Source organism: Halyomorpha halys, unplaced genomic scaffold (assembly GCF_000696795.3).
Source record: "Halyomorpha halys isolate HHAL.00 unplaced genomic scaffold, Hhal_1.1 Scaffold766.1, whole genome shotgun sequence".
Classification (NCBI taxonomy): domain Eukaryota; kingdom Metazoa; phylum Arthropoda; class Insecta; order Hemiptera; family Pentatomidae; genus Halyomorpha; species Halyomorpha halys.
Genome location: NW_027111507.1, coordinates 82,168 through 89,626, shown reverse-complemented (window position 1 = coordinate 89,626; position 7,459 = coordinate 82,168). Strand labels below are relative to the sequence as shown.

At 28.2% G+C, this 7,459-nt stretch overlaps 1 protein-coding gene across 2 annotated transcripts in view; it reads left to right on the top strand.

Moving 5' to 3' along the window:
- The window catches only part of Ca-Ma2d (Ca[2+] channel Muscle-specific alpha2/delta subunit), a 59,313-nt gene that overhangs the window by 17,853 nt on the left and 34,001 nt on the right, over positions 1–7,459 (top strand). The window lies entirely within an intron of this gene.

Genomic DNA, 7,459 nt, shown 5'->3' with positions numbered 1-7,459 from the left:
TTTATCAATTATTTTTATTAATTATATATTAGTTAATTTAGCCCACTATTAAAAAATCAGAAACCGTTATTATCAATAATTAAAAAACAAAAATTGAATAACCTCTTTTTTTTCCTGCAGTCTTCAATTAGGAAAAGGTTTATTGAAGTTACTAATATCTTTTATCAATAGATTTTCAGAAGCTGTTTTCCAAAATGTTTTTAGTTTGTGATCAGTCGAATACGTAAGTCAAAGAAAGTATATATGCATACCCATATGCCTAGCAAAAAGCGAGTACAAAATTTAGATTCTGAAAAAACATAATTCTTTTCATTTCTTGCATGAATACAGAAAAGAAAAATAAATATACCGAAGATAAATTGATTGCGTGAGAATATTCGGTCGATACAAAAAATTTCAAATATCCCTATTTCAACAGTACTCCAGGAAATGTCATTTATGTAACCCCAAAATAGAAAGTATACTTTTTTTTTTTTAGTTTTTCTTTTCTGTCGTCAGCGCTTACAGTTTAGGCGTGGTTAAGTACAGTCTGGTAAAAGATTTTTGGTCGACCTCTTCCCTCGCACAGTAACATAAAACGTTTCTAATGTCGCAACGTAACACAAATCTATAGAAACTTTTATAACTTGGAGCCGATAAAATGGTTTTAAAATTAAAAATGTATATGTATAATGATGAGAATATAGTTGATTGTGGATAATATATAGGAAGAGAAGATGGATGCGGTCAGAAAATAACAAAAATAAGTTGTAAAAACTTTTTTAATAGTGTCAACGTTTAGGTCAGAATTTGTAGCCTTCATCAGGGCTAAGAATAAAGAACAAGATAACAACCAATGAATACAAAACAAAAAAGAGAAAATATAAACAAAATGTAAAATAAATACAGAATCAAAATCATTAAAAATAAAGTGATGAAAGAGGTGAAAAATAAAACGTATATATAGGTAATTAAATATTTAAGTGAAGTAACATAATTAAGGAAATAAAAATATAAAGTTATATAATGCAAAGAAAAAAATGAATGTGAATATTTTAATTTAAAAATTAAAGTTATGGGAAGTAAAAAATGAGAGAAAGAAAATATAGGTAACTAATGAAATACGTAAGTAAAATACTATATTTTTGTCAGTAAACCTACTACTGACAAAAATATAACATTGAATGGTAAATAATAATAATAATACTAACATTAAAAAAAAATAAATAATAATCAAATTAAAAAAATAAATAAATAAAGAAGAGAAAAAAAAAAAAACTAAATAAATAGAGAAAATAAATGGCGTTGATGACCAATGATGTTTTGCGCCACTAACAAACTAGAATAATTGTTATTCTAGTATTTTTTTCTGACCGCACCCCTAACCATCTCTTCATATTTATTTGTATATGTGTTTAATTTAATGTTATACACGCGTTTAATTTTATATTCATACTAAGGCCCTGTTTCGTAGTAAAGTATATTAATACTATTATGCTGAATGTACACGCTTGTCACTTGCTGCAAATCCAAGGCCTGTACAAATGTTTGGTAAACGTAGGAAGCGACTAACATTGGTATCTACACGCTTTATTTGTTCTGATTTTTTGTCGAGATATTGCATTTGATTTACTCTATGTCATTGAAAATATGAAATAAAATAAAAAAAACAGAAATGGTTTTAGAAACCATTTGACAAACAGATTTCTGTTAGAAATCGGGTTCAATGTATTTAGATTAGATCAGCAATATTTTAATAATTTTTAGACAAACAGATTTCTGTTAGCTTTCATATTAAACCTAGTTTAATGTACGTCATAAAGTAGTTTATGGTATTAATCTTATTAGGAGTGGTAGTTTTCATGATATTTGTCTAATCAAGAAAGTTTCATTATTACCTAGACTATACAAAGGATAAAGTAAATGTCATTAAATAGTAAATATTTAAGTATATGCATACTCCCAAAAGTTCAATTTATTCAAGAATAAATTAAAATTTTATCTAATTTTTCGTTTATAACTCCGAAACCTCAAAACTCCCTGGTACAGTAAAAAACTTCATAGCTTATTATTCACAGTTACTTTTATAAAATATGAGCTTTTAATTTTAACATTCAATCAATATAGAATTATTATTTTCAAATAGCAACATTTCTTCAAATAACGAAAAATCAATTATTATAGATTATTTTTGACGGTTAAAAAAAAAAAAAAAAAAAAAAAAAATGGTTTCATGAAATATAGATTTCCCAAATTAAATTGACTAACTTCTGATTTTTCAGTTCATTTTTTATGAAATCTTGCTTTTTAAAAGACAATCTCGGAAACTATGAAATGTAAACAGGGCTCAATGAGGGCTCCTAGTTTAGCAACTTTATTCTACTTTAAATGATGTTCAATTAGGTTTTCTAGTGTTGTAGGAAGTTTTAAAGATACTAAGTTTCGAATAAAAGAAAAAAAAATTAACGTTTTTTAAGGTTTTGAAACAACCAGCATTTTATATTCCCCCAAACTATAATTGGTAAACTCATCAATTTTTTTTATGAAAGCAATCATAAATTGGACTGAAATAACTGACTTTTTTTCCGTTCGAATACTAAAAGTTAGAATTCATACTACCAAGAAAATTTTGAAATCCATCATTAAAAATATGAAGTGAAGGGGAATTGGTTGGTTCATATGGTACATTTCCTTTTTTTTTTTTTTTTTTTTGTAGATAAATGCCAAAATAATGGCCAAACAAGCTTTCACTTTATTACGAATCAAAGGAGACATTGCAAAAGATCCTTACTGCTTGATATATCATTTACAAGTAAGTGTCAATCGGACTGTAATTCTGCATTCAAATCAGTTGTGTCAGTCTGGCTTTGAATGATGACTTTCATTCTAATCGCCATTCTGGGGATTCTAATGAGAACAGGGTTTTACCGTTGAAACATTATCACAATTGATAAGATTAAATACGATGAATTAAATCAGTTTAAAGTTCATAAATGATCAAAACAACACATGAGAACATATTTATGTTTTGTCTATGTATACTAAACGCTTTATGGGGTGTAGAAAATGAAAATGATATCGATTTTATGATCGCACATTTGCATATCGATTTATTTCAACTTTTATGATTTCTAACATATAAGATCCCCTTATATGTTTCTTGAGACATTGAAAATGAAATTGCAATCGATTTTTTGACTTCCAACTCTTCTGATTTCTTACACATAAGAGGACGAGACCCTTATATGTTTCTTGAGACGCAGAAAATGCAAATGCTATCGATATAATGATCTCATGTTCGGGAATCGATTTGTTTTAGTTTTTCTGGTTCATAACATGTAAGAATCCCTTTATGTGTTTCACATAATATTTTATTATAATTCACCTTGACTTTTAATAAGAATATAAAAAATATTCAATAATGATGCAGTTTATGCAAGGTAGAAAGGCTTAAGCAAAAGAAAAAATCGAGGATACGAAATATGTCACTGCGTAAAGCAAAGGCAGCATGAAAGATACGAGTCCAGGATCAGAGCTGTAACATTTCGATATATTTATTATTGTGTCCGCCTATTGTGTCTTCGAAGATTGAGTTAAAAAACAATCGTGTTATCTTGGACGTTTGGGAGATAATCAGGAGATAAGGGGTGTCCCCCTCTGCAGGATTTATTATTTAACAAAATATTTATAATAATTATATATATTTTTAAGTACGAAATATCATGGAAATACAATAATATAAATTAACCGCTAACAGTTTCTGTAAAATATTAATAATATTTATCAATTTAAACGATCCTGTGGAAAGATTTACATTAGTAAATCATTATAAATTTTAGAAACTATATATAAAGATTCCATTATATACAAAGTTTTAACCCTCTAACACACCTAGGAAGTTCTAGAAACCCTAAACCCGCAAAGGAACATTTAGACAGGACAAAATTTTGAATGATATTCAACCCCACTTTTTAGTGGATTGTTCTTCTTAGAAAGCTACTGCATAACGAATTTTTGCTCATAAGATAAATGGAAGTAACAAAATTGGATGTTTGATATATATATATATATATATCAATGTATAAAAGAAAAGACCTAGCTCACCTTATCTCGAAAATGGTAATGTGAAGTTGACATGTTTAATTCTGGTTGCCCAATCGTGTTGACGAGCAATAAAGCTGGATTTGAAAATAAAGTGATTAAAAAATATATATATATTTTTTAATAACTCAATAATATTATTTGAAAAATAATCAAAATTTGAATAAAATAAAACAAAAATCATTGGAGATCAGAAATTGTCGCTGTTTAAAAACTCAAATCGACCAATACAACAATCACGTGTATGAACTTAATTTTGAAAGTCAGTGTTTCTCACTTTCAAATTTTTATATTTTTGCCCAAGACTGAAAAACAAAAAAAATATTGTATATTCAAACAAAAAAATGAAGAAACAGATATTCATATATATTTTCATGTTAATTTGAAGACAATGAAAAACGAATATATATATTGCAAATTCCTGTTAAATAAAAAAATATACTACCTAGAAATCGGAATATTCACCTTTATCCATTTTACTTAATTAATGATTTAATAAACTTCATAATTTAAATTTTGACATTAAATAACATAAAAATAGTTTAATATCATCGACCTAACTCATAAAAATCATATTTACTGCATAAACCTTAGTTTGTCGACTATGAATTAAAATTCACTCTGATAAAGGCCAAATGTTATTAACATTTTTATATCTAATTAATTCATTTCATATAATCCTTAGAATACCTCATTGTTTTAAAATTTGTGTAATGGTCTATTTTATGTTGGTATTCTCCAATTGATATTTTTTGATTTTACACAGTTAACATCACCTATTTTCACTTATATTTTTATAAATAATTAATAATCAATTTTTTTTTTATATTTCTCCTAATATACTTCATATTGAACTCAGCCAACTACATTTATTATTGAGAGGAATTTAGGCTGATACCAACTCTACTTTCTCTAAGTTCCCGTAAACTTTAATAATATAATGATTTAATTCACAAAATTTTAGATTCAAGCTCTAGTCTATCCCTACAGCATAGTAAGTAAATTTCCTTACACTAATTCAATTGCTTTTAAATTTTTTTATATACGTTGAATTAAGCAGCCGCCTTAGTGAGTTTTTTGACCTTACTAGAGCCCGTTTAGTTCCCCGCGATGGCTAATTATAACTAACTCAATATGGCCGATATTGGATTAATCTGACGATTTTGCAAAGCTTATTTTATTTTAAAAAGTAACTATAATTTTAATGAACGAATTTTATTTTTTTAAAAAGTCGGTTAAATGAGTGATAAAGTGATTTTATAAACCAATTAATTTGTCTTAATTTAGCTCAAATAAATCATTTAATTCGATTCTAGCGTTAAAATATGTTTAAAAAGTAAGAATTATTTCACATTTATAAAAAATTTGAGTATGATTTTTGAAATCAAATTAAATATAATTTACATAAATAACACATTATTATTATTATTTTTAATAGAAAATTTTTATTTACTGATAATATTACAATCTGCCACAAATTGTACACATTCACACACACAAAAAAAAATAGAAATAAAATTAATAATAAATAACATAAAATAAGTAAATAAATATAAAAAATAAATGAACAAAATCTCTAAATAAGAAGAAAAATAAATAAATAAAATGAATATAATCAAACTAAGTATAATAAATAATGTACAATATTTAAAATCTCGACCTAAGGATCCCTGGTGAGGGGAAGAGTAAGGCCCTTCGAGATCCCAGTGCAGCCCTCTCTCCGCATCACTGGTAATGAGCCAGTGGAGGCAGAGTATGTGCGCTAAGGCCGCAATCACTTTACATGAGCGGAGCATTAGGCCATTACCAGAATTCCAATTGTCAATTTTATTTTACAAAAGGGCTCTTGGCCACTGCCGTTTCAACATTCGAGGTGCCCTGTAAGGATAGGTGGAACTGGATAAGGGGATTGGGATGATTCAATGGTTCTAAGGATTTTGGTTTGAAAGGACTGGATAAGTTTGAAGTTCGAAGGTTAATAATATATTAGAAACCAAATAAATATGAGTTTATTAATTCTTCCTTTTTAAATAATTTTCGTTTGCATAATGATCTCGAAAGGTTTTTCATTTTTTAGAACCCTATACATTTTCGGAACTCCCATGATAAATATCAAGTACGAAATTTTCCAAATCCAGCCTTATTCCACGTCTATAAGGCAGCAGGTACCTTCCTTAAAATTTTAAATGTATAGTTATTACTAATGAGTGATCACTCGTTTTATCACTCGTATATATATATATATATATATTTTTTTTTTTTCAGAAAAATCTTAAAACTAATTTAAGATAAAAAAAAATTTGTTAAGCCTTGATAAAAGGACAACGCGCTAATATTTAATCTTATAAGCATTTAATGTTCATAAATAAACCATCTGTCTTAATGGTTACATTTTGTTTTACTTGAATATTATAAAAATTATCTTAATACGTCATCACCTGAAATGGTTGTGTAGATAAAATAACACATCGAAAACACAAATACATAAATGCTGGAGATTTTTTTAAAAATAAAATTTACATACAATATACATAACCATCGAGACGAACTTGACATTTTCCTCCATGAACATTTCATCGACATTGCACTACTGACTGAAACCCATTTCACAAAGCATTCTTACTTCTACATACGTGACTACATTACATATAGAACAGATCACCCTGACAACAAATCCCACGTAGGTTCTTGTATCCTTATTCATAAATCTTTACCTCACTCCCTTATTCCTTCCACCCCGTCTAATATTATACAATCAACATCCGTCATCTTATCCTTTCGCCCGTTTATCATTACACTTTCAGCTATATATTGTTCTCCAGGTATTTCCTTTTCCTATAGCCATCTTGACTCCTTATTCCGGTCCCTTGGTCCGCGATTTATTGCTGGAGGAGATTTCAACGCCAAAGATCAACAGTGGGGATGCAGAAGGTCCAATACTCGTGGTAGGACTCTTTCCCGAGTCACAACATCCAATAGTTACTCCATCCTCTCTCCTAAAAATCCTACTATTGGCCTACATCCCTTAAAAAACGTCCCGATATCCTTGATATATTTGTTACTTCCCAAATACCCACATCACAATCCACTATTCAATCTTTAGATGACCTCTCTTCAGATCATAGCCCGGTTCTACTTCACATCCATTCTAATCCTATTCCTAGACCCTCTCCTCCTTCAATGATTACAGGACAGGTAAACTGGAAAAATTTCGGACTGATCTTGAAAACGTACTTGACTTAAAAATTCCACTAAAAACAAAAGAACAGATCGACACTGCTATCGAAATACTTTCTATATCGATAAAAACTACTATCACTAACAATACTTCACCAATGAACATAAAAAGCTTTAGAGAAAACAACTTACCTCGTCATAT